Source organism: Pteronotus mesoamericanus, unplaced genomic scaffold (assembly GCF_021234165.1).
Source record: "Pteronotus mesoamericanus isolate MK-2021 breed Mesoamerican mustached bat unplaced genomic scaffold, CSHL_Meso_final contig_52, whole genome shotgun sequence".
Classification (NCBI taxonomy): Eukaryota; Metazoa; Chordata; class Mammalia; order Chiroptera; family Mormoopidae; genus Pteronotus; species Pteronotus mesoamericanus.
In genome coordinates this window covers 4,344,109-4,371,859 of record NW_026555189.1, presented here as the reverse complement: position 1 = coordinate 4,371,859, position 27,751 = coordinate 4,344,109, and the positions used below count along the sequence as shown (strand labels likewise).

The following is a 27,751-nucleotide window of genomic DNA, read 5'->3' as shown; positions in this document are numbered from 1 at the left end:
CAAACAAGAATCCTGGGTAATTTTACATACACTATAAAGATTGATGGCACCGTTCTCTGGCAGCTCACAAATGTTTGATTAGATCAGGCATGGCATTCGGGCGTGATTAAGGATTCCAGCAGGCTTCCCAGAAATCCTCAGGCCTGTGGCATCCGTACCCTAACTCACTGCCAATTCCACAGGATGGAGCCGCTGCGCCCAGTGCTCCGATTAGCAGCTGCAGGAGCCCTACAGGCTTCTGAGAAATTGTTCTTAAAAAATCGCTCAGGGGGACCCACAGCCCCAGCTAGTGTTTAGGTGCCAAGGTGTTGCTATTATCACAATGGATCTGTAAACAGTGGTGACAACTCGCTAGATGTGACCTCAGGTATTTTATAATGGGGTTGGGAATACTCTTTCCCTCATATGACTCTTTGATCTTTTCTGACTTATGTACTGATGCCCCTCAAAGTGGGGTGAAAGTCGCCTGATGGTGATGAAAGTGCGCTTTTAAACTTGTTTTTATCAGTTGGAAGGTGTTTTATCTTGTATCAGCAGGACCGGCTTATTTACTAATGAGATTTCCCTAATGTGTCTCAGTCTCATTCTGATGATAGACAGGCCAAAAAGCTGATGAGCCAAAAATCAGAACTTGTTATTAAACTGTCGTCACATCTGCTCATATAAAGATGTCACTCAGAGGCTGCCATTGGTACAGCTGAAAAGGGAATTCCCTGAGAAGCCAGAAGGGTAGTGGGCTTGGGTCTCAAAGATCTTGTCATTACTTAACTATCCAGCAAGAAAGCAAATCAAGTACCAGTTGAATTGAGCGTGAATCAGAGAGGGAGCCTTTGCCAGATGTGCTCGGTTGATCTTCGAGCGGAGAAGGTGGTCTGTGCTTTCAGGGGCCCCTGCCGTCCTGTGTTCTTCCACAAAGCCAGAGCCGCCTGTGATGGGACTGACATGCTGGATCACCCCAAGCCTAGTGGCAAAAGAACCAGAGGCAGCTCTTGATGAACGATCGGGGTTTTCTAAAATGTATGGTTTTCATCCATGATAGCCAAAGGTAGGTTAGTACAAAATGAGGCCAACGGCAATTGCCTTCAGATTCCATGGAGGGAAAATGCATGCCCCCAGCTCCCTCATCAATGCGATTCTGAATCACGTAAGTGCAGAATTTCTTTGCGAAAATACCATTCCAACAATGCAAGAGCGCGATATGATATCATTTTAGAAGGTCACAGTGGCAAAATATTACATTGGGTTTGGAAGAATTCCGCTTTCTGCTTTCCCAAGTGGCCTACTTTAATCTTTTCTCAGGATTGGTGGAACTGTGAAAGGCCAGTTTGTCGTGCTGTGTAAATGCCGGTATTAGAAAGATTCTCGAGTGGGGGCGGGGAGCCGGGTGTGGAGATGAGCTGGATTCTCTCACCCCTTAGAGTGGATGGTAAATCACCTGACCACTCTTTGGTGGTTTTGGCAGCTGCAAAGTAAAATGGAAATCTAAGAGAGATATCCAGAAAATTAGGCAAAACACTATCTCCACCTGAACTCTGTTAGGGAGCAAAGCCAAAATGATATTTGGCTTGAGTTAGCGGGACAAGCATCTCAATTCTCAGTTTGTCTTTAGAGGCGCTTTGCTTCCCTTTTTTCCACACATGAGATGCAAGGGGTCACAGAAGCCTCTTGAAAATTCTTTAGAGAAATGTACCAGGTGCTAAACAAAGTGTTATTAGGAATAATAATTTAGTGAAAGAAAATCTGGATGACATGAACTTATTTCCATTAGACTTGAGCCACACTAATCAATTTTAAAAGAAAGAGCTGAATCCAGAAACAGAACCGGCTTTTTGGGGAGTGGGCACAGCCAGGGGGCTGGGGAAAGAACAAACCAGTTACTCTCTAAGTTCAAGTGATGTCAGGTGTTCACGTTCTGCACTAACAGGACTTACCCAGTACAGTCAAGCACCAGTTCTGGTCAGAACTCCATGCCTCGCCCCCCCCACACGGTGCCCCTCCCCACAGAGATGTCCCTTAAGTACAGTTGGCCATTTGGTTTTCACACTAACTCAAATGCAGCAACAGCCCCTTACATTGACGCGCTCCCCAAACAAAGAAACAAAACCCAAGTCTGCTTTGTAGCACTCTCCTGAAATTATGACATCTTGAGTCCCCGGTCCCAGGAAGACCTTGACTCCCAAAGGTTCTACATTGCAGTCCCAGTGAATGCAAACCAAACCACTTGTGGGGCATGATTTTCCATTAAGCACTCTGCTCGGGCACAATGTAAACCCTGTAGGGGGCAGAAAAATGGTAAGCTTTGGGTGGGGACAGACACACATTTCCCCCTCAATCGAATGTCCTTAATGTTTTTCTAATGGTGACCTTAGCCCTAGTTACCTTTCTCCATCCTCTTGTGCAACCTTCCTCCCTATCAGCCTATAATTAGTTGATGCAACAGGGCTGTGATGCACATAAATAATCATAAGATGCCAGATAAACTGTATTGGTTTTAAATTAGAGCCGTGCCTACCGTGTCTCCCTACGAACACCAGCCTATTATTTTTAATTATGGCTTGCAAAGCAAAGTGATTTCTTGCCCCCTTTACAGCATGCCTGACAGTATTCTGTCAGCTCGAATGATGTGGGGCCTCCTTGGCGCACACACCCCTAGCCACAGTGCCAACCGTTATTCAAAAGGTGAACTGAAAGTGATCAATTGCCCTCATTGCAACTTGCGTGTTGAAGTGGGCGGGGAGATGTACTTTCTAAGCCACTGCCCCATTGCAAATATGGGATGAATATGACAGAAAAAGGTTTTCATAGGATCTGGATGAATTAATAAATGTGTCAGGTGTCTGCATAAGGCATGTATGTAGAGTGGGGAATATGCTCATATGTGTATGTGTATATGTGTGGGTAGAAACATGGGTATATGGGTTTTAAACATTTCAACGTAGCATTGCAAACCCTCCCCCTCAACATAGCACCTTGGGCAAAGCCTAAAGGAACGATGTGGCACAAGCCCCACTCGCGTTTTCTACCTGATGGGCTGTTATTAGAGTAGTTGGTTTAATTCAGACAGAAGGTTCTAGAAACATCTTGGTGTCAAAATACATTATGCACGGAGAACTCAAGGAATTGGATGAATTCCTTCTTGCCATCTTTTCCTCTTTGCTAGGAAGAGTTGTCTGATATGATTGATGTATTTATTTTTTAAGCCTTTTCCTGTGCGAGGTGTAAAGAGTCACACCAGCTTGAGGAGCGGGGTTTACGAACTCGTTTTTCCAGGATGCGCAATCCTCCCTTTTACAGTCTGTGCACACCGGCCAGTCCCCTTTGCCATGATGCTGAGAGCGCCCCTTGCACCCGGGCCGGGTGGGGAGAGGCCTGCTAATTCCTAGTCAGAGGAAAGTCATCCCATCACCTCTTTTCTTAAAAAAAATAAACAAACAACTTTTTCTTTTTTTGTCTCTTCCCTTTGATTTCTAGCAACAAGGAGCTGCCACCACTGTCTACTGCGCCGCTGCTCCTGAACTGGAGGGCCTGGGAGGGATGTATTTCAACAACTGCTGCCGCTGCCTGCCCTCCGCGGAAGCCCAGAGTGAGGAGACCGCCCGGGCCCTGTGGGCGCTCAGCGAGAGGCTGATCCAAGAAGCGCTCGGCGAAGGCCAGGCCAGCTAAGAGGGAGCCCCACAGACCTGGGCACGCACACCACCCGCTGTGTGCGTGCGTGTGCGCCACTGCCAACGCGAGACCCCTTCCAACTTACCACCCTGGGTGCCTTTCCATGTCCCTCCCACACAGGTCCACCAGGGTAAAGGGAGTAAGAGTAGTCAAAGCAGATGGAAAAATGTTAAGTACCAATCGGAAGCAGGGAATTGATTCCAGGGGTAATTCTGGGGCTGGCTTACGCTTGGGTTCCTTTGCTTTCCTGGTGATGGCCTGTTTGAAAGGGAATGCTCAGTTGTTATGTGGGGTCCTTCCTTGTTGTCTCCTTGCAGAAGCCCAAGCAATTCTGTTTCACTGTCTAGAATAGCCTGGTGCCCCCTGTCCTACCCAGCCACCCCAACAGCCACACTGCAGCCAGGAGCTTTCTCCTGTTTAGGGAAGAAAAGTGAGGGTTTAACCTTCTTTGCTGCATTGATCCCGGAGCTCATTGTTTCCTTCATTCAGACCAAGTCTCAGTGGGCTTGGCAGCTCCCGGAGAGAGACCGCCGAACTTCGTCCTGGTCAGCAAAGATGGAGGTGACACTGTGACACTGAGAAATCGGTGGAATACACAGATGAAGGTCCTAGTCCTTTGACTCCCTTGCCAAACTATACAAAAAATTCTTTAGAGATTACAGCAAACAAATTTTGCCAAGCACCCCCTCAGTGCCTTGACCGGCAGGAGAGGAAAGCAGCACTGTGTCCATAAGAACTGACAGGGTCATTTGGGGGCAGGGGTGAAACGTCAGTCCCTTCATGCTTCATTCAGAGCTTCACCTAGCAGCCCGGACGCTGGAGGGCCGCAGCCCCCAGCGCACCTGCTTGAGCGTTCTGCATACCATTCCTGTTACCCCTCCCATCCTATGCTTAATAAAAGAACATGCTCGAATAGTATCACCTGAAGTTTGTCATTGTCCTTTCAAAGTTTCAGTTTCAGTTTTGGGGTGGTTTTTTGTTGTTGCTGTTTTTGTTTTGTGTTGTTTTTTTTTTGTTTTTTTTTTTAGAAAAGAAATCTGGAGGAAAAATAAAGCGCTTCTTGTTGACGCCAGGAAAACACCATTCTTGCTTCTTCTCTGAGTTTTGTTTTTGTGCTTTGTGGCTGTCTGTGGGCCAGGTTGTCTCACGCAATTAGCATGCCAGCATCATATTTTCTGTTAAAGGAAAAAAGAAAAGAAACATGACTATTGTTTAACTTCACCTAAAGAGGTTTTGTTATTACTTACAGCGGGTTCTCTTGGTCCTCGACGGCCTGTCTCCCTGTAATTACTAAGCTCTTGGTGATTAGAGAATATCTCTACGTATTATAAGGTGGGCAGTTTGGAGGTTTTTTCCCACTCATTCCTTTTTTACTGACACCTTGTTTTCTAGGCCATTCCAGGGATGTGAAAAGGTCCTATTGGACAAGATAAAAAGAATGCTTTTGCTAAAACACCAGGACTGTTGGGACAGGGTATGCGTGTCGCTGTTTCTCCTCCTGATAATGGCAGCTCAGGCCTCACCGCACCATGAACCTCTGGGCCCCTAGCTCTGTGGGGCGGTCCAGCCAAACACCATGACTTTCCAGTGGCCCACAGCCTGGCGACATCTTCCCATCTGGCTATATTTTCCCTCACAAAGCCCCTATCATATCGCCTTTTATATCATGAATCAGTTCATGTCACTTTTCTGGTAAAAACCCTCCAGTGCTTTTGAGATAAACTCTTTGCAAAAATGACCATCATAATTCTCCTCCCAGTCTCCTCACTGTGACTGATCATCTTCCACACTAATGCTAGCCTTGACCATATGACCTGCTCTGGCCAATTGAAAAAGCACTGTGCCTTGGGGATTGCCCTTTCATGGAACCCAGTAACCACCACTAGACTGCTGGATGACAAGAGACACCTGGCCGCCACCCTCACTGACATCGAGCTATTAGACCTGCGAGCGAGGGCATCCCATCTATTCAGCCCCAGCGGGACCAGCCCAGGAGAGGAGAAACCTCAATTGGCCTACAGAATGGCAAAAAATAAAAGTTTATTATGGGAAGCCACAAAGTTTCGGGATTACTTGTTACATAGCAAATGCTAACTGATACAACATCTCATCACACTGGTGAAGTCCAAACTTTTTACCATGGCGTAGCTTTTCTTTCATAACCTGGTCCTTACCTTGCTATCTGATCTCATATTCTAGCACTTTCTCTTCATCTGCTACATGTAGCCCCTCCAGACCCTTGGTGGTATTGAAATATGCCAGGTCCCTGCTTAGGCAAGGACGTTATACCTGCTGTTTCCTCTGCTGAAATGCCTTTCTTCCAGACACTTTCATGTCTTCCTCTCATACTGTATTCTGGTCTCTGCTCAAATTTCTGAGAAAGTGACCGCCTTCATGGTGGCGCCCCAAGTGCCCTTATCCTTTATTTTTCTCCATAAAACTTAATATTGTTGGGCACATCACGTGTCTACCTCAACATTTGCTCTTTTCTCCCTCTACCTCCTATAATATAAACGCCACTAGCTAGATTTGTCTATTTTGTTCACAGCGGTGGCCACAGTGCCTTAAACTGCTTCTATCATTTAGAAGGTGCTTAATAAATAACCACGGAAGGAAAGAATGATTCTTGGTGACCTGGCATTATGTTCATGAAAAGAATTCGCATCATCATGGGGCTGATTATGAGCCACACTCTGTCCTAAGCAGGCTGCAATATTACATCTGATTTCTAATGTGACCATGACCCTACCAGGTGGCCCCCTAACTTCCTCTCTTATGGGTAAAGAAACAGAGGCCAAGACATTCTACAATTTGCCCTTGTCCATACTGCTCATCAGCAGCAGAGCTGTGATTCACACTTGGGTTGGTGTGACCTCAAAGTCATGCCTCCCCCCTGGCACCAGTGCCACCACTCCTTGAATCAGTTAGACATGTCCTTTCCGAAGAGATGCATCATCTTGAGGTCGCAGGCAGAGCAGAGAAGCGACTTTATGGGTCTGACGCCAGCTAAGCTTCAGGCATTTGGTGAGGGTGAAAGTTAAGCCATGGCAAAGAAGATGGAGTATCACCAGCCAAGGTGATATCCAAAACATCAGAGAGACTCAAGGAAGAACCTGCAGGCTGCCTGCCTCCGCGTACTGTTCCGGTGTGTGCCGGCTGATCCCCATGTGGGTCCTGCACCAGGCAGGTGCCATGGGGTTTGGAAGGAACTTGACTAGGGGAGGTGAGTAGTGCCCTAAACCAAGAAGCTCCCTAAGTGAGATTATGCCTCCAGACAAGCAGTCATTCAACCAACATGTGCTGAGTACTAAGTGGTGGAAATTCAAAGTTTAGGGAAACGTCTCCCACAGTTCCTACTACAAAGGAATTTATATCTCCTATCTGTAGGAGCCTTCACAGTGCACAAGGTCCTGATCAACTTTATCAAAAGTCCTCCAGGGTACTTGAAGTAAATCAAGGCCTCAGAAAAACACCCAGGTCTCTTGTCTGCTATGCCCTGAACCCACTCAGTCAGACATGCCAGTCCTTGTGAGCCATTTCTCTTGACAGACACATTAATCGTACTAATTTCATGGGGATTCCTGGACAGGTGAGCAAGTAAGTGGCATACAGGCTCTCTCCTTTTTTAGCTTACTCTAAGCTCAAGGTTATTGTCCCCCAATCTGTCATGATATGTGTGTGTATATAGAGAGAGATATATATGTAATATATATGCAATATATACTTGAATTATATAATAATGATCCCACTCTACCATCGTCGCTACTACTAATTGCACATACTATTTACTGAGCATCTACTATGTGCCAGTTGCTGGACAAGGCAAATCATATCCATCGCATTTTATCCTTGCGTGCTGAAACTGCAGTTTACGAAGCAAGCTATCGCCAGCCCCATAGCTGTGGTAAGTAATGGAATCAGTATTTGAATCCAGATCATGTCCTTCAAGCCCACGTGCCTTCCACTGCTTCACCCCGTTCAATGGGTGGCCTATAGACCGGGAGGATATGCACATTAAATTTATGCAGTAGGTGAACTGATCACAAAGGAAGACTATTTGGCTTCCTCCCTAAGCCTGGGAGCTGGCTCTCATCCTGGCGCCCAGTGCCTGGTATGAACTTTACAAACTATTTCTGTATGTGCCATTTGTCTAGCGATATGGCTTCAGCTCCATAGACTGCCCTGGCTGTGATGAGGTCTGCAGACAGCCTTGTTTCCCTGGCGTTGGCTTCCAATGGACTCATGTCCAAGACCTCGGCCATTGTCCACTGCCACAGAGCCACCCAGCTAGGAAGAGTGAGCCAGCTTCCCTACAGCCTTTTGCTTTCAAGTTGCTCTCTCTCTCCCTAAGTTTGTTTAAACCCAAAAAGCTGCCAGTTGCCACTTTCACGGCTGATGAAGGGAGGGCTTCCTGCAACTTATCAATAGGAAATAAGAAATTGAAGCATCCCCGGCAATGACTGAAGCTGTGGCTTGTGGTTTTGCTCTTTAAAATGGGGTTATGGGTGGTTTTGTTTTGAACTTCAATGTAGGAGGCCTGATTGCTTTGGTGAAGGTCAGCATCAGGCCAGGAAGCCTTGCCTTGCAAAATGGCTGCCGGTCCTGGGCAGGAGCCAGTACCAATTTTAGAACTTTACACTTAAAAAAGCATCTAAAGTAGCAATGCTTGCCTCATGCATGAACTCCTGGTGCCTTTCACCAGTGTACCAAACTAGTTAGAATTTTTGTAACACTGAGTAATATAACAACATATCACTCACACGATCACTGGACAAACTGCTCTGAATTATGTTTATTGATGAGATGATGTACTATTGATAGAGGCAATTTTTTTTTAAAGAAAAAGGCTCTACTTTTCTAACAGATACTTTCATATTTGTTATTACCTTTCAAGTCTTCATACTATTTGGTTTCATTCTCCCCTTATACCTACCCCCCTCCACACATATGGCTCCACACCTACCCCCCTCCAGCCCAAGGTATCTTATTTGTCAGTTTCCACAGTTATTTTAATGGATGTGTAATAGATCTTCTTACTAGTGGGTCCCTATTTGGAAACTCCTGTTATGGGACCTTTAGGTTATTTCTAGTTTTTGCCGTGAGAAATAATGGCTAGTATCTTTATGTATGCAGCTTTTTTCTTTCATTAATTTACCTCCTCAGTATGCGCTCGCGGAGCTGAAACTATCGGGCATCGCTGCATGCTGCCATGTGTGGTCTGGAAGGGCTCCAACCAGCAGAACACACACATTTCTGTTTTCTTACCACCTTACCGGTGTTGGGTGGTACTAGTTAATTTTTTTACATATTTTAACTTCATATTGTCACAATCTGTAACTATTTATACAAAATGTCACCAAGCAGCCAGTCTCTAAAGCAAAAGCATTTTGTCTTTCATTTTCCCACTGGACCAAGTTCACAATTTTAATTCAAGTGGCACTGCTGGGTGAGTCTGCATTTGATTTAGGTAGGAAAAAAAAAATCAGTTCAGCCAAGATACTACATGTTTACCACATTATTCAATCTGGGGATGTCCTGCCTTTTGTTCCTTGTCAATCACCAATTGTAACGGGACATGGGCCCCCTCTGAAAGCCTTGCCAAGACCAGGACCAACGCCGAGCCTCTTCGGTTCGTTCTGGCTTACGCCCCTAGCCCACTGGCAGCAGTACTGTCTGCTTTTATGCACGGTGCTGCACCACTCAGAAAGATTGTCTCGTGTCTAAGCTGATCTGTTTCCAAGGCCCTGCCCTGCTGCGTCTTAGGTGTGAGAGAATAAAAGCTTCTTTTAATTTTCCAAGTAGGGATATGCAAATAGAGGCTCTCCTTCACACCTTCAGATTAAAGAGGCTCCCTGTCTGCCTCCGGCTGTCCTGATTGTCTGCCGTGCTCCCGAGGAGCCTGTCCTTTTACTTTGGAATCATGACAGTTTCTCTCGCTTGATGCTGGGCACCCAGATGAGGAAACTCACTGTCCTCAAGTGTGACGTCCCGAGTGTGAAGACACTGAACGGAAATGCTGGTTTTGTTCCTTTACCTCTCAGGACTTTGTATTTAAATAGTACTGTCCTCTTTTCACAGACAAGGAAAACATTTGAATCCTGGGGCCACCACTTCCTTTCTGAGGTTGTCCCAGCAATTCCACCTCTCTGGGTGTGTGGGTCTGCAAACCACTCCGCATTTGTGGTTTCTCTTACCCCTCCAACTTTATCTCTCCCTTGTTTTGTTTCCGATAGACAGACTTGTTTGGACCCCTCTTAGCTGAACCAATGTGGATTCCATTAGTAATCTGCCCAAATATGGTTTTGTTTCTTCTCTATGTCGTTTAAATATGACTTGTAGATTGGTTCAGGGAAAGAAAAAAAAAAAAGTCTGATTATCGCATTTAAATGCCATCGATCCAGAGATAACTGTTCAAGAATTTTCTTGAAACAAAATTGTCTTGTTTTTATCAGAAAGTTAAAATGAATGCACAGCATTTTAACTCAGGGAGAAAAGCCAGAAAAACAAATGTGGCCACAGTCCCACTACTCAAAGACAAGCACTGTAAATAATCTGATATGTTTTCTTTACTTTTTCAAAATGCATTTTAACATTTACTTGTTTCTTTTAGGTTTTAGTTTTATATGATTGTGATTATATTCCATATACAGTTTTATAAATTTCAAACTAAATAAGTCTTCGATAAACCTCTTAATGTCCTTATGAGGCCACATTCAGTGAACAACTGGATCATAGGTACTTAATCATTTCATTGTTATTGGAGGTAAAGCTTCCCCCTTCCCCACATATTTCATTATATAAACAGTGCTTCAGTAAATATACCCACATAGGTTTGGGGAGATGGTTTGATTATTTTCTTACATGGCAAACAAGGTGGAAAATTTTTCACTCCCTGGGTACCTACTGGCGAGAGACCTTTCCTGGGCTACCCCCATGGCTGATTTTGATCTCTGACAAGATTTTTCTTTGACAAAAGTATGTGTGTCCCCGCCCAGGTGGATGCGCCTTTCTCCCAGGGACCTGCCGGTCTGGGGCGCGGGTGGCGCTAATCTCGCTCGGGGCAGCCCGCCCAAGTCCCCGTGCGGGGAACGCTCTTTCCCTCTGGAACCAGGGCAAGAGAGGACAGGAGCTTTGTGTCAGCGGGAATAAAAAAAAAAAAAAAAAAAAAAAAAAGGCTGAATGTGAAAGAATCAAGCTAAATTTGGGGTCAGCCAGATTTGCCAGGCTTTTGATAGTTTTAATTGTTCTACTGCTGAAGAACTGACTGAGAAAGCTTGAAGACTTTCTTGGCCCTGCTGGTGAATGTGCAGAATCCTCGGCCTGGTTCTCTGAGGCAGGGCTCGCCCTTAGCTGTGGTCCTGGGGGATTTTACCTGGTGTGGCTGAGACGGGAAGGACTTTATGATGGAGCACTTGTCCTCACTCTTATGAGTGGTTGCCTTCAAACCCACTTTAGGAGAGAGGCTGAGCAGATTCTCTTAATGATTTAGGAAAAATTTCAGATTACCCTGTTTCCTAAACAAGATTCTAGAATCTTTTAGAAGCCTGCATAAATCTCCCTAAATATTCCCAAAGCCTTCACAGCTTCAACATACTCAGAACATAGAAGTAATGGGCATAGGAAAACAAAACCCATACACATACACAGAGAGACACAGATATATGTACAGGGGTGGGTAAAATTAGATTTACAGTTGTGATTACAAGAAACAGAGTTTATTCTTACATTATATACAATATTATTTTATTACTTACTTGTAGTATAACTGTAAACCTACTTTTGCCCACGCCGTATGTAAAGATATCAATATATAGATATGTGTATATCTATATTGCTCCCTATATATTTAATCTCAGTGTAAAATTAGGTATCATTAGCAATAATAGGTAATGTTCAAACTAAAATCACAATGAGATTATTAATAAAACATACTGAGCCCTTTGACCCAGAAATTCAAGTTCTAAATGTTAATCTAATCCCAGCCTGGGCAGTTGATAAGAGTGTGCGTGTGTGCATGCGTGCGTGCGTGTATGTGTGTGTGTGTGTGTGTGTGTGTGTGTGTGTGTGTGTGTATTAAGGTGTCAGGAGCTTTGGAATTCAAAAGCTGCATTAACATACTAATGAATCTGAGAGGTCCCATTATTAACAAGAAATAAACTATTTAATGATGTTTCACCCCTTTAAATTTAGGCCACTTTTTTTTTAAAGATACCTCTTTATTAGCAAAAACAATAGTGTTCTCTAGGACATCCACAATGCTTTTTTAAAAAGCAATACTTAAAGATCATGATGATGATGACGATGATAATGAAAAACTTAAGATCAATTTCAATACCCAGCAGTTGGGAGCAGGGCTCTCCAGATATCATGAACTGGTACTGTTAAAGAAATTTAATTGAAATGATGTTTTTAACATATCAAGTGAAAAATACAGGTTGTAGAAGAGTTCGTGGTCCCATGGGGCCTTTGGCCTCACAAGTCCACGAAATGGGTTATGATCCCATTGTTATTAGACAAATATATATTTGTTTCTGTACATATAAATTACATATTAAGAGAACAAGAGAGAGGACTGAATGGCGTTGATAATAGTCATCTCTAGGAAGAGGAAATGAAGATAACATTTTTTCTTTATGCCTACCTGCATTGCCCACATTTTCTACACAGGAAGTGAGCCCTGATACAAGCTATAAAACAGGCTAAGAATTATAAAATGTGCCCATCGCCTCTCCAAGCATGATAGCGCTGCTGTGGGCTGACTCCAGTTCAGGAATTGACCCTCTAGAAGGTTCTCTGGGGCTCACATATTCACACAAATGAAATGGCGCTTGCGTTTCACAGTAGAATGGGGTTTTCGGCTGCATCATACAAGAAGTGCATTTGAGAAACTGAGCAGGTAGATGATTTGGGGTCACTTTATTTTATAAATAACTGTGGGCTGTCTGAATTACACCTCTCATTGCTGTGTGCCTCTAACCACCACCTCCCTGCGGCCGGGCCCATGAGTGTCCTGCAGGAGGCTTTCCTCTGTTAGAAGCTGACGCCAACCGCCCAGGCCAACTAACGCCCTCCAATTGCTTGGCTCCTCGCCCCGCCCCTCCGCCTCAGTGCACACACTGAGCCTAGAGCATCAGCATCTGGCTTTTGCAGAGCCTGGACTGTGGATGTACTCAGAGCCCCTTTCCGTTTTTTGTTTTCTTATTGCTTGCTAAAAGTTGGAACTAAATGATAAGTTGATACACAGATCTGTTTGTCCATTTGATCTCCGCTAAGGTAAAGTTTAAAAAAACATATTAGAAAAGTAAAGTTATATATCCCATGTTACTCTAAGTAAATATACTCATCAAAAGACCTTAAAAGAAATGTGTAGACATAAAAATATCAGCCATGTTATTATAACTAGTGACTGGAAAGAAATGCAACAGCTTTTTTCTTGGGATATGGATGGTAACCTATTATTTTGGCCTTAAAATTTTTTTTCCTGAGTTTTGTGATATTCTATTTAGGATGAAAGGATTCAAAGCATGCCATCTAGAAACAACTATGAATAACTAAGAAAAGTATTAAAATAATTTATCCTCAGCTCTCAGTCTAAATGAGAATAAGATCGGTGTGACCCCCCCCCCCCATATCAGCACCCTGAGCTTCGTCAATAAAATTGAGGGGAAGTGGCTTCACCAGGTCTTGCTCTGACTTTTCATTCCAGGACAGGACGATGCTTTGAGGATTCTCAAGGCTTGGAGAGCAAAGCCTCCCTAGTCAGCCTGAGTGCATTTCTGCGACTGCAAGTTTTCATAGACTGGTCCTGGTGATTCCAGACACCCTGCCAGGCTCCTGCCCTGTTCAGTGGTTGGCGGCTCTGCTCATTAACATGTTTACAGAAACACAAAGACCAGCGTGAAAAGAAAGAGGAAGGGGCACTCTGCCCATAGCCGGTACGGCTGAAAATTCACACGTTAGACCACGAGGTATGAGGTAATTTGCTGGGGGAGAAGAACATGGCGGTGGTGAGGAAGAGGGGTAAAGGAGGTCAGAGGTCCTTCTTGGGGCCCCCACCAGGGTGCACTTGGACAGAAGCTGGAACAGGAGGATCATTTGCAAAGACTCCAGGGAGAACAGTTCCCCTTGGAGTTGTGCAAAGCGGACCTAGCTGCTCCTTCAGCAATATCGTGCTAGACCTGGGGTGGGGCGTGGTGGGTCACGCCAGGACTGGGCAGGTAACTGGTCAAGAAGCACAAAGATGTTCTGGGAGAAAGACTATATATAATGCAGTAGGAAAAGCCCAATCAGGACCCCCCCCCTCATCCATCCAACTGTGTGAGCCGAGGGCACTGCTTGCCCTCCTAAAGTTTCTTTCCTCTTTAGCACCCAGTCACGTGGACTTGTGAGGCCAAAGGCTCCATTCAGGACTCGGTCCATCACAGTTCGGTAACTTCAATTTAAATCTCTCCCCTGTAGACTAGAATGACACTCCTGCTCCATCGTAGACGGGGTTGGATGGAGCCATGAAAACGGCAGTGCTAATAACCCAGCTGTCAGGAGACAACCTGGCAGGGGCCCAACACTCACCCAGAAGATAGGCATTTTGCAGGGTGTCTCCTTGATGGTCTATGAAGAGCTGCCCCAGCCCTACCTCTGCAGTGGGAGCCCACTTCCTGGTCTGTGGAATTCACTCCGCACTTTGAGGGGGCCTGCCTGCCCTGGTGGTGAGCACAGGAGCCATAAACGTGTCAGGAAATTATGAAGAGCCCAAAGCCAGGGCCCGCTGTTCTGCGCTGGGCACTAATGGTGTGCAACATGCAGGCTGATTGGTATCTCCATCAGTCTGTGGAGAGGGGCGTGAGGACAAGGCAATGAGACCCTGGGAATCAGCTAGGCACTCAAGCCCTGGGCTTGCTAGTCAAGCCATTCAGAGGAGTGGCCAGCCAGCCGGCCGGCCAGGGCTCGTCTCTAGGCAGGAGGTCTGCTAAAGACACCTTTGGTTAGAAGGCCTTCTCTCCACTTCAAAGTGCAAGATGCTGGGTTTTGTCCTGACCTCGTGGTGAGACAGAGCCTAAATTCACTTTCTCATAGGATGAGTTGATTTACATGGCTCTGAGCTCGGAGCAGCCTGTGTAGGAATTTAACTCCATTTTTATAGGCCTTTTGCAGGCAGTGTGAGGCACACAGCCCCACCGTCTAATTAAAAGGGACTCATCAATTTGCGGGATAGTGGCTTGTGGGAGAAAATTATAATAAAAACACTACACTGATGCCTCCATTCTGAAGAGGTAAACATCAATCATGCAGTGAGAGTATTAGCATTTAATCATATACTTGCTGAGTGAACCTGTAGAGACGTCTTTGCTTTGAGAAACATCCCTGGTTCGTAGACTTAACTTTCTGGAATTGAATTGCATGGAACCTTTTTGAGGAGTGGATACAGGAGGAGGTGAAGACAAGGGACCCTCTTTCCAACACCCTGATCTGGCCATGACTTTTGTCCTATGACCTGGCTGAGGTGGGCTGCTGTGGGTATCACTGGCAATGAAAGAAGGAATGCACAGGTGTGACCGAGATGCAATGGAGGAGGAAGGACTGTGGCTGAGCGTGGGCCATCCCCCTCCTGAGCAAGAGCTTAGACATCATGGACAGGAAGGCTAGCGCAGACCCTGTCTTTGACTTGCTGGGTGGCCTTGAGCAAACCAGGCAATCCTCAAACTATTGATTTCAAAGGTGCTCAGCTCTGGGAAACTGTGCATACAGTGGAATGGGCATGGGTCAAAACCTGCTTCTACAGCTGAGCAAACTTCAACAAGAAATGATGCCTCTCTGTGTCTGCAAAGGTGGCCTGAAAGGGTCCACTCTATGTGGTTGCTTTCAATGACTAAAGAAGTCAAATCAAGATTGACAAAATCAAATCAAGGCAGGAAAGCAAAGGCTGGCAACATCAATCAGTTTCCCATCACGGACCGTTCTTTCTCAAACTGACATTTTAAGATTATACCCCAACTTTCCCGGACACAATTGCACTTATTTAACAGCAAGATAGGTCCTTGAGATCGTTGGTTACCTTTATATTTGGGCATGATGTCAAGTGCACACTTTTCATTGACTCCTCCTCCCCTTAGTCATGGCTTTTTCTAGCGCTATGGGGAGGGCTGAGGTCTGTAACATTTCTTTGCCCCAAATTTACAATCATCACTTGTCTAAAACTGGCTGCAGTCTGTCAGGCTGGTCTGGTTCAAGTATCTATTTTAAAAATTACCCCAAAAAGCAAATTAAAATAAGAAACATTATGTTCTTCTGTGTAGTCACATTATTTGGCCTCTGGAAAAAATGGGGAAAAATAGCTTCCAGGCAGAATTGCAAGGAAAGCCAAGGAGCTGTTCCCACCTGGACGCCAAGTGGAGAGCGGGAGGCTCAGCTGGAGAGGCCCCGGGACTCGCTCTTTGCCAGGGGCCTCTTCTGGGACAGGATATTGAGGTCTCCAAAGCCCAGGGCTGTCGGCGAGCTATTTAATGACCTGGGTGAGGATGGCAGAGGGAGATGCCGCCATTTCGGTATTCTGACCTGGTTTCTAGGGTAAAATTGGGCGGGAGTTCTTGCTGCATTTTATTTTGCAAGCAAATATCAGATAGGCACCTGCACCTGAAGTCAGTCCTACAGGGGTGTAGTCTCAGTCCTGAAAGTGTTTGACTGAAGTGGATATTGAGATGTACCCCAAATTAAATGACCTATGAAATGGGGCAGAAGACAGTGGTCTCAGCGCCAAGTGCAGAGGGAAAATGCTTTGCCCATTTGATTCAAGTGTGATTTTTAGCTATGTGTCTGTCTAGCTATCAGGCATTGGCCTGCCTATCTTTCTATCTATTGGCTCACTCCAAAAAGAAGAAAGCAGGGTCCCGGCTGGGTGGTTCAGTTGGTTGGAGCATCCTACCATGCACCAAAAGGTTGCAGGTTTGGTTCCCCTTAGGGGACATACCTAGGTTGCAGGTTCCACCCCCAGTGGATGTTTCTCACATAGATGTTTCTCTCTCTCTCTCTCATTCTCTCTCCCCCCCCCACCCCTTCCTCTCTCTCTAAAATCAATAAGCATACCCTTGGGTAAGGACTTAAAAAAAGACAAAGAAAGCAAAAAAGTATTATAAGAGTGTTAAGACAGCTGTGTAGACAATATACGCATTAAAAAAAGACAGAAAATACACTGTGATCTATTGAAATGGCTGGGTTGGCAAGATATGACTATGGGAAGATATGGGTGTAGGCATATTTCCTTCCTACCTTCATACTTATTTTAAACACTTCCATACTTTACAAACTTTGTACAAGAACATTTCCATGTTATTAACTCCACTTTTGGTAATATCTGTATAATATTCCAGAATTGAGATGGACCCCAAATGACTTGACAATTTCCCTATTGTATAAAGAAAGGAATTTGGAGTCCAGATACAGTCCAATATCTCAGTCTACTTCATGGAGAAGTTAACTGAGAAGGCTCTTAGAAACATACTTAATCCAATATTAAAGAGAGGGTTGAGGCTTAAGCCCTCTCTTGCCTGGAACCCAAGACATACAAGCAATAGGAGAAGTTTGATTAAAGGACAGCCAGTTTAAAAATCAAAATGTTCAAGTAAGTATGTGTCTGGAGTTATTTGTTCTCTATGACAACCTATGATCACACAGCTGAGTTTTCCCTCCAAACCAGCCCATGTGTTTGATGAGATTCGACATGGCAGAAGTCCCAGAAACAATGCTCCAGGTCAATAACATTTGGAAAAGTGTTACCATAAAGACAGGCCATTCTTAATGAACTACCCTGGCAGCTTTTTCATGCAATGAAGAAGGATCTTTGCCCAAATAATGAGAAAGTCAATTTCTAGGCTAGGTCACTTATTCACTCAACAAACAATGGCTAACCACCTCCTAACATCGATCCTGTTTAATAGCCTGAAATGCAGCAGGCTATTTGATGGCCCTAAAGCTCAGAGTAAGGGCTGGAAGCAGATCCATTAACTGACCATCCAGGGCCCCTTGCACAACTGCAGGGGGCAACATTACATTGAACTTTATATAGTAACCTGAGGCAATGTGTTTATGAAGATCAAAGGGGAATATCTTCTCCAAAAGCTGTGCAACTGGCCAGTATGAATAATGAAAGACACACAATGATAAGTGCCTTGATGGGGTAAGCAGAGGTACTATGGGATCAGAGAAGAGAGGACCCAGCTCTGCCTCACTGGGAGGGGAGGGTGTCAATGAAACTGACTATCAAAGGTAACATTAACATTTGAAAGATGGTAGACAAGAAGATTCAAAAGTAAGTATGCAGAGCAGAACAGGATAGCTAATTTTTTGCTTTCATTAAATATTTTAAGAAACTGATCAGAGAGACATGTCCATCTTCCAAAGACCTTTATGGGGAAGTAGACTCTTCCTTTTCAAGGCATTTGAAGTCTGCTCACACTGTCCTTGGCTGGAACAGCCCCTCCCTTCACACTTATGTGCCACACACAGTGTTTTCTGCAGGGGCAGAGAAGCGTCACAATTGCCTGATGCTTATTTGCAAGCCACCAAACATTGGTAGCTCAGCACAGACCACACAATTTAATTTTATTTTTGCCCTCAGCCAGATTTCAAACAAAGACCCCAGAGATATCTGGGAAATTAATTTATTAAAAAGCAATAGCTTGATAACACACACGATGGCAGAAGAAATGATATGTTCAACATCGTATAAAACAGTTGGCAATCACATAATAGCGCATTCATTCTCAATTTAGTAGCTTGTCTCATTATGCTTGGCAAATAGTTGTAAAATAGTGTATTATGCACGAACCAACATGCGTTAATTACTTTTAGTGCATATTTATTTTTCAAATGCAATATGAATCAGATTCATCTCTAAAAGCAACTTATTTTGCAAAATTCTACTTCAGGACCCTTTCAAAGAAAGAGCCACAAATTGTAGTACTCAGTGAAAATACAAACCAGTAATGTAAACACCTTTGTCCCAGCATAAGGCAGCCCCTGCCTTAGACTGTCCAGCTAAGGGCTAGCTGATACCACCCGCCCCTAGCTGTAGGCCCCACCCAGTACCTAAGCCAGTCCTCACTGAAGTAGGTAAGAAGTGATTCTGACACCTGAGTCTCTCATGACTTTGGCCATGTAACTTGCTTTGCAAATGGATATGATAGACAGACAACCAAAAGATTGAAATGATCTTGCATCACCAGATGGACGTGCCCCTATACACTCCTGTCATTCACCACAAGGGAAATACTCCCATGGGACCACCAGTCCAAGGAAAATGAGAGCCATATAAAATAGACATGAACCCAATCCACAGCCTGGAGCCAGACCCAGCCTGGATCAGCTGACCCTCAGCTTACAGACAGATAGCATGAGCGATTATAATGACTGCTGCTTTCAGCCACTACATTTTGGGGGTGGTTTTGTTAGGCAGCAAAAGCTAACCAGTACATGTGGCAATGCAAAATTTACTTTGCAATGCCCAGGTGGAATCCTCAAAGTGACTGGCAGTCAATTTACCTCTATTTCACTTGCTTTGGAGGAAGTTTGGCCCATGAGAATGTACGCCCAAGAGAAAAGCCACATATGGTGTATAAAGAAAACAAATTTTTTTTTCAAATAATGAGCCTCGGGTTAAAAACCACTGGGGCAGCTGACCCTTGAATTTCTCTAGCTGACCGTTGAATTGCATCAAGCTGCTGCTTACTTGGGCAACTCTATGGATGTGCTCTAGGGTAAGTAATTGGGGGAGTTCACCTAGTTATTGATGGTTGATAACTCTTCACTGCAGTGCAGGGAGGAAGTCAATCTCTAAATATATTGACCATGCAGGGTTCTTATAAATATTAAAAATAAGGGAGAGAATGTTTAGTGCCATAGGTTCAGAATAACTGGTGGTAGTTGCACTCATAGTCACGGTCATTGTTATGGCTTGAACTATTCACTGACAATGGAGTTCAGCAGCAGAAAGAAGGACAGGAAGTCCTCTCTCCCATCACCCACTGCCAAGCCACCCTCCCATCACCCACTGCCAAGCCACCCTCCCTAGAATCCAGGTGTCCTTCTGTCCATCTCCCCAGATTCCTTCCTCAGTCGTACCAGCACAGCTCTCCTGGAACTTCACTGGAAGCCCAGCCAGGGGCTGAAACCCTGACACTTCTGTACTAGCTGGACCTTGGCTGGTGGGACCCCAGAGTGGGCTTCAACCGGGAGAAGACCTTCCTTCTTCCAAATTAAATTGTTTCCCAGGATCTCTCTCTGCCGTAGCTGGCATGCCCGACTGGCCTTCTTCATACAGAGGAACGCTTGAATGTCATTAAGTTCTGATGAACCATCCCAGCTAATGTGTGTGTTTGGGCACAAACTGTGTCCTCTACCTGGAGATTCCTTTCCCTCCCTCTTCCTTCTCCGGGTCCACCAAAGTCTCCATCCTTCAAGACCTCCATCCTGGGAAAGTCTCCCAGTTGACTCAAGAGGGAAAGTTGAACATTCTTGCCTCTTGGTTCCAACTGAGTCCTGCACATGCTACTCTAGTATTAAGCCACTGTGCTGTTTTGTTCTGTTGGTTTAGTCTTGTTGGTTTAGTCTTGTTGGTTGCCTTCATCCATGAGATGTTGGAGAACACAGATTGCATCTCACTCCCCTCTGGGTTCCCAGCCTCTTGTGCAGCACTGAGACATAGAACTCAGGAAATGTTTTGAATAAATGAATGAATGCCTTTGCTGAGGCCAGCCTCAGAGGCCGAGGGGAGAGGCCCTTATCTCGTCTCGCCATCGAGGCTTTCCTGGGCCCCTCTCCTCTTCTCCAGCCCCTGTTGTCTGGATCCCCAGGACTCCCCATTGAAGACAAGGCAGCAGATCCCAGCTCCTTCTTATTAGGAGTTAAAACAAAAAATACACGCCATCTCCAATGATTCTAAACCCTCGAGGGACAACCTATCTGAGGTTTACAGTGACAGGGAGCAGCGAGGACATTTCTAATTAAATTCTTTAGTGCTTCCACTTGACCTCATTTTAACTATGCCATAAATCTTTTTAAAAAATCCCTCCAAATCCAAAATTTTAAATAATGCTTATAATTTGGTTTAAAACAGGGACTCTATTAATCCAACAGCGGAACACACTTTGGTGGCCAGGGTGTATTTTCAAACAAGGTCAGCGAAAGGCCACTGACCATTTCAATTAAAATGTTTTCAGGAATTCTAAATAATAAACGGATCTTACCTGTAATTACAGATGAAATAATAATTAAAAAACCTCTCATAATCCTGTGTGTAATGTTATGGCACACCGTTGGCGTCCATGTACCAAGACAAATACCTCAGCGAGACAGGGAGCCGTGGAAACAATTAAAGTATAAATCCCAGGAACCCATTAACACCCAGCTCTATTAGCTGACTCTGTCTCTGGTCACATTAAAGTCCCACAGAGTTTGCTGGCGGCTTGGGAGGGAATGGTGCTCGTCCTGCTTAAAGGAAAATGTAATTCCACTCTGTAAATCTCTGCTGTAATTGGTTAATAAGCATTCACTTTGGCAAAATAACCACTGGGGATGATTGGTTGGAGGAGTTTCTTCCCTTATTTCTCGCTTCCTGTGGTCCTTCTCACTTAGGGGGCCATTCTCGTCACACTTGTCCTGGGCTTTCCGGGTGTGGGGACCCAGAAACTCCAGGGAGCTTAGTTCATACTCAGAGTCCACTCATGAGGAAGAATGTTGTTCTTCTTAAACCTTTTCATTTATCCTGGGGCTTCTCAGCCTCAGCACTCTAGGCAATTGGGGTTCGTTAATTCTTTGTCGTACAGAGCTGGCCTCTGCATTAAGGGATGTTGAGCTGCATCCCTGACCTGCACCCACTGGGTCCCTATAGCAACCCCCTACCCTGTTGTGATAACCCAGAACATTTCCAGACGTTGCCAAATGTCCCATGAGGCATTTGCGGGGGGCACTAAGAAACATTGGTCTAGTTGGATGCTCCTGGGCATGTGGCCCTAGCGTCCCATGGTGGTGATTGTGTCCCTGCTGACTTGATCCTCTACAACCATGAGCTGTATCACCTTTTGCCCATTCCTATTTTCCTCCTATGCATTTTCTGCTCCTGCCTACATGTGCGGTTCTTGGTTTCTAGGGTTTGACCCACAGTCATCACCAAAGGCTTTTGATTCTGACCCGGTTGGAGGCTCTTGCTTCCTGGAGTCACCTGTGACGTGCGGGGCTCAGCCCTTGCCTCTGGTCCTCACTACACCATAGGCAGTTTCATAAATGCACCCCAGTTTCTCCCGGAACCCGAGCAGTCCCTGGTTGGAAGACAGGTCACAATGGAACCTTTATGCTTCTTCACAGGCTCTTGGAAAGAGGCACCCCTCTCTTTGATTTTTAGTTTCCACTGTATCTAATAGAGCCAGGAACAGCATAGTTTGGTCTGTCTTTTTGGTTGATTTTAAATGCTTCGTTTATTTTATTTTATTTTTTTTAGAGTCTCTGGCAAGGTATTAGAAAAAATATGATTGGGCCTATTCTGTGAACTTGAGCTAAAATATAACACTTACTTAGTGTTGTCGCCAAACTGCTATCATTATTGTGTGTGGGGCCTAATGCCTTCAGGGGGTGTCAGGTGCAAGGCAGAATGGTTCTCAGGAAATGGGAAGTGGGATTGCAGGTTAACATACAGGACATTCAATTTAATTTGAATTTCAGATAAGCAAAAATATATATATATTTTTTTTGTATAAGCATGCCCCATGCAAAATGGGATATACTTAGGCTAAACAATCAGTTGTCGTTTATCTGAAATTCAAATTTAACTGGGTGTCTTATTTTTATTTGCTAAACCTGGGCACTATAGGCACACAGGATCTCTTTCTTTCAGGCATGTAGAATCTGAACTTGACCTCACTCACACTTTCAACCCCCTCCCGCCCCCCCGCCCCAACCCAGTTCCACAGACTCCTAGACCTGGCCTTGTTTTCTCTGACCACGTGGCAGGTGGTCGCCAGGGGAAGTGAGGGAGGAAACCCAACAGAGATGCAATCTCATTCTGTCACATCCTGTCACCCTGACCATGCTGGCCACAGGCCAGGAGATCTGGATACCTTTCTAGGTCTGGCTTTTCACAGCCACTCCCTTGCTCACAACAACCTTGCTGTGGTTTGTCACTCTGGCCAAAGCTGTGTCCGAATCTATTGCCCCATTGAAAATGAAAGGGTCAGTCAGGACAATTTGGTTTGCAGCTCCTGATTTTGTAACTCACTGTTCCACCAGGTTCTCCCTCCGTTGCTTCTGAGATTCTGCCAGCTGGAATGTCTGCATGTGCCCCCAATGCTCCTATGTCACATGCGACAACTGAGAAATGTCTGGTCACTTTAATGTCACCTGCCATCTCGGTTTGCTTGGGACTGAACAGTTTCCTGGAACTCAGAATTGGCCACTCTAAAACTGAAGTCCTGGACAAACTAGGGTGACTTGGACCCTCCATTGTTGAGGCTGTTGGTAGAGTTCTCTGAGGACGTGGTTCTCAGGAAACAAACCTTGAAAATCCAAATTCCAGCCCAGTACCTGATAGGGTCCTCATTCATTCAAGGTCGAGTAGATGGAAGTGAATGCTAGCCTCTCAACAGTCTGCTATTCGTTCTTGAGCTGTCCATAACCTCCACCAAGAAGCCTCCCTAGACCATTCTTTCTACGTAGCCCCAGTGCCTAGACTCTGATGTCTTTTATAACTTGACTCCCAATTGGTAATCACGTATTTGTTTTGGCTACTTGCTTGTTGTCCATCCTCCTTGATCGTGAATAAGCTCTGTGAGGGCCATCAATGTGTATTTTGTTTATTGTTGAAATCTTCAGAACTTAGAATAGTTCTGGCACATTGTAGGTGCTCCAAAAATATCTACTGACTGAACACATGGCCGATTCAGTGCCTTGCCAAGCCAGGGGCGTGGCACTAAGGAGATGGGCTAAAGGAGCAGAACCCCTGCCCTTGTCGGAGGGCAAGGCTGATGTTTAAACACATGATGGCAGCACAGTGTGCAAGGTTTATGGACATGTGAGGTTCAGAGACAGAATGTGAAACAATACCAGGAAGACTCAGCAAAGGATCTACCCAAATCACTGTTTCCAATGGATCGTAAAGGACTCCCTGCTTTCTGCTTGGCAAAGGGCATTGTGGGAGGGAGCTAGGGCAGTGGAGCACGGGACGGTGCTGGGGCTCAGGGTCCCGTACAATGGCTGTGAGTGAGAGAAGACTATTATAAAGATTCACTTGGGGAGGCTGGATAGGCATTCAAGGCCAAAGACACCCAGATCCAGCAATCTTACTTTCAATGAAAATAAGTTGGGAGACATGGTCTTCCTGGTTACACATGTTCTGTCTTATTGCCAAAATCTGCCAGAGTTCTCTCACCACCCTGCCCCCCAACATCTCCTGTCCCTCTCCCCTGCTGTATGTATGTCCTGTGCCATTTGAACCAACTGCCTCATCTTACACGGAAACCCACCCCAGACTCCGTCTGTCCCTCGGGCTTCTCTAGCCAACATCACCGTCTCCCTCTTCTACCTGAATAAGAAACTCTTTTCCCTCAGTTTGCTGGGAAACAATGAGAATACCTATTTAAATATTTTATACTAATTTGTGAATGACTGCTTTGGGTTATCTAAATTTTATATTTTTAAATATATTTTTAAAAATTTATTTCTAGGGAGGGGGAAGGGAGGAAGGAGGAGAGGAAGAGAAACGTAAGTGTGAGAGAGAAACATCAATTGGTTGCCCCTCGAATATGTCTTGACCTGGAACCAAACCTGCAACCCAAGCATGGGCCCTGACCTGGAATCAAACCAGAGACCTTTTGCTTCGTGGGGTGATGCCCAACAAACAGCCACACCAGTCAGGGTGGGCCATCTACCTTTTAAAGAGTTGTATGATTTTTAAGAAATATCATTTATTTGTCTTAATTTCCCATTGCTTGGAAGTGCCTCATTCCACAAATTTTACCAATCACCAGGTGGCCTTCTCCCTTAGTTCCAAAAATGTATTTGATCCTTTACATAGACACCACAAAAATAGGCCTGTAAAAAGTTTGAGTCCCCTTTGATATGTTTGGTTTGGTTTGCCAGGCTGTTTTCTTTTGGCAGTATACTTAAATATTTCAGTATATTCTCCAGATGCTGTAAATGAGGAAAGAGAGAAAAAAAGAAGTACAAAACCCCCAACTAGATCGGAAATCCCACTTCTAACAAGATATGATTCATTTTTAATGGATTTCAGTAGATGTCTTGGTACATATGTTGAGCTGTTTGACTTTGAAAAATGTCCAGTGGCCGATGGAATTAAGTCTAGGCATTTGAGACCTGAACTTTGCGTAAGAAAAACGCCAAAGAGTAGATGTTACCCAAATTAGAAATTCTTTATATTTATCCATCCATCCATCTATCCATCCACCCATCCATCATCCATCAATTAATTCATCTAACCATCCATCCACCCGCCCACCCACCCATCCACTCACCTATCCATCCACCATCCATCCATTTACCTCACCATTCATTTTTTCTTTCCATGCATTCATCCATCCACTCACCCATCCACCCATCTACCCATCTATCTTTCAATAATTTCGACTCTGGACTCTCTGCCAGGCACTGTTTTAGCTTCCCAAATGACTCCTGTTCTAATGGAACTCACATTCTGTAAACAAGAGACAGAACAAATACACAAATAAAACCCATTGATAAACAAAAACACATCAGCTAGTGAAAAGTGCTATGAAGAAAATAAATCATGGGGATGGGATGGAGGGTGATGGGGAAGTGGGAGGGGCACTGCTTTAAAACAGGTGGTCAGGGAAGCCTCCCTGAGGTGGCGACTTTTCAACTGAACTGTGAATAAGATTCAGAAAGTGAGTCAAAAAAGAGAATAGTTTAAGAAGGAAGAGGCACCTTGAAATGAACAGCAGGTCCATGAGGAAAGAAGATGCAACTGAGTTCTGTGTCTTTTTATGCAAGCACCCAACCCCTATCCACAGAGAAGGCACCTCTAACTTCTCTTTGCCGCTTCCGCTGGCTTTGCGCACATCATGGGAAATTGGCTTCTCCCTCAGCGCACCCGATTGAACCCAGTCTGATTCAGTAACTGACACGGTGACTGACTCTTCTTTGCTGAGCTGTGTGAAATTTGGCACTTGGTGAACTGGCATTAGGGAGGCAGGATGAGGGTTTTTTGCCGGAACAGCCCAAAACATTCTGTGCAAACGTTTCCCGAGGCACCACTTCCCCAGTGGAAGTAATGGGTGGCCATTTGCAAACTGCTTAGCCATCCTAACCACCATCCACCTACCTCATTAGCTGCAGCTGGAACAAAGGCACCTTCCTGGACAGCTTTGATGGTTTAGAAAAATAAGGGTGGGGGGTGGTTTACCTGGACATGCCTAACTACCTCCCAGTTGCGTTTTGCATCAAAAATATGTAATTTTTTAAAAAAGGGAAGATAGAGGAGACTGTTTTAGCACATCCAAATCAAACATGTATTTGTTAAAACAATTATATTTAGAAAACAGCCACTGCCTGGAAAATTCTGGAATGAGCTAAAACTTTAAAAAAAAATTTCTTTACTTCTAAGTATGCTTTTAACAGTTGGTTATTTTAAGAACATCTTTTCCCAATTGTTCTTGCTTTACCCACTCAGTTTTGGAAGAATATTTGCTAATCTCAATGTCTCCTAACACACTTTTTTGTTTTAATCTGTCCCTAGTGCACCTCCAAGAAAGTTCACCTCTGTGCTGGCATTAATTTTGTTATTGATTTATTTTATTTGGATACTAAAACAAGGATACCATGTGTTAAATACATTGGGCTTTCTTTTTAAAAATCTTAACTACTGCTGGTTGAGACAAATGAGTTAAGTAAAAAGGATTAAGAGAACCACTTAGCATGGTATGATGCCACCTGATCATAAATTCTGCTTTTTGTAATAGAGCGATGTTTTCTTCATTGCAGTCTTACTAATATGACACAGTCTCTGAAATAATAACTCTATTTCAGCCAGCTCAAATTCTCCCACCTCTCTCAGCTCTCTAATTTCTTACAGGATTCCCCTGGTTTTATAAGTATTTTTAATAGGGTGGATGTTCCAGATTCTTCTACACAGTCAAATCCTTTCATAATCAGAGACTTGTTTTTCCATAGGAATTTAATTCCCTCTGCAGAATTGTAACATGGGTTGGACTGATCTGGTTTACATTTTCTGACATGTTTTCCCTCCCCTGAAGATTAACTTAACTATCGCTTGGCTCTTTCTCAAGCCTTTTCATCTCATTTTCACTTAAAAAAAAAAAATTCTGATTTCACTCAGTGGAGAACCTTACACTGTGTTCCGAATAGAGGGATTTCAGTGCTGGGAATTGGTTCCCCCTGCCAAGTGTTTCTCCCTTGAATTCAAGATGATGCTCAGATTTTTCTGAAATTAACAGGAGTCCAAGATTAAAAAAAAAAAAAAATCAGCTTGGTGAGTTGGATGTGTCTATTAAATACGTGGTCAAGTCAATAAATATGTTACCTTAAAAATCAGTTATAGTGGTCATTTATTATTTGGTATACAATGCACTGAGTTTGCTAAGAAAATTTTTAAAACTTGTTTTACTTACCCAGGATTCTCTTAACTCCCTGCTTTAGAAGAAGAACTCTTTCATTCTTTAGGACTCAGCTAAAAAATATCTTTGGAGAAATAATCAGCCTCCTTCTTCCTCCCTGTTTCTCCCTCCCTTCCCATCTCCCTCCTTCCTTCTTTCTTCCATCACAGAGCTAATTACAACTTGCAGCTGTTGTATTTTTTTCTTTTGGTTTGGTCTGTCTTTGCCGCTATTTTATATTCTGTGAGTCAGTACTATCAAGGTTATAATACCCACTGAACCAATGAGGGCCCCCGTGGGGGTAATTTTTCTCTTCAATTCTCTGATCTGGGCGTCTCCATGAACTGAATTAGCATGATCTGGTGGTCGTTTTGTTTTCAATTGGTGATGAACTATTATTGCCATGGTGAAGGTAGCATTTTGACCTCTCTGCTCAGCCGTGCCCACAGATGCCC

At 44.4% G+C, this 27,751-nt stretch overlaps 1 protein-coding gene across 1 annotated transcript in view; it reads right to left on the bottom strand.

Moving 5' to 3' along the window:
* Window positions 1-1,995: 1,995 nt before the first annotated feature.
* Window positions 1,996-27,751, bottom strand: part of MAF (MAF bZIP transcription factor) — a 328,059-nt gene continuing 302,303 nt past the window's right edge. The window contains exon 3 of the mRNA XM_054579154.1: window positions 1,996-4,841. The gene's annotated coding sequence lies outside the window, so the exon portion shown is untranslated. The remainder of the gene's footprint in view (window positions 4,842-27,751) is intronic.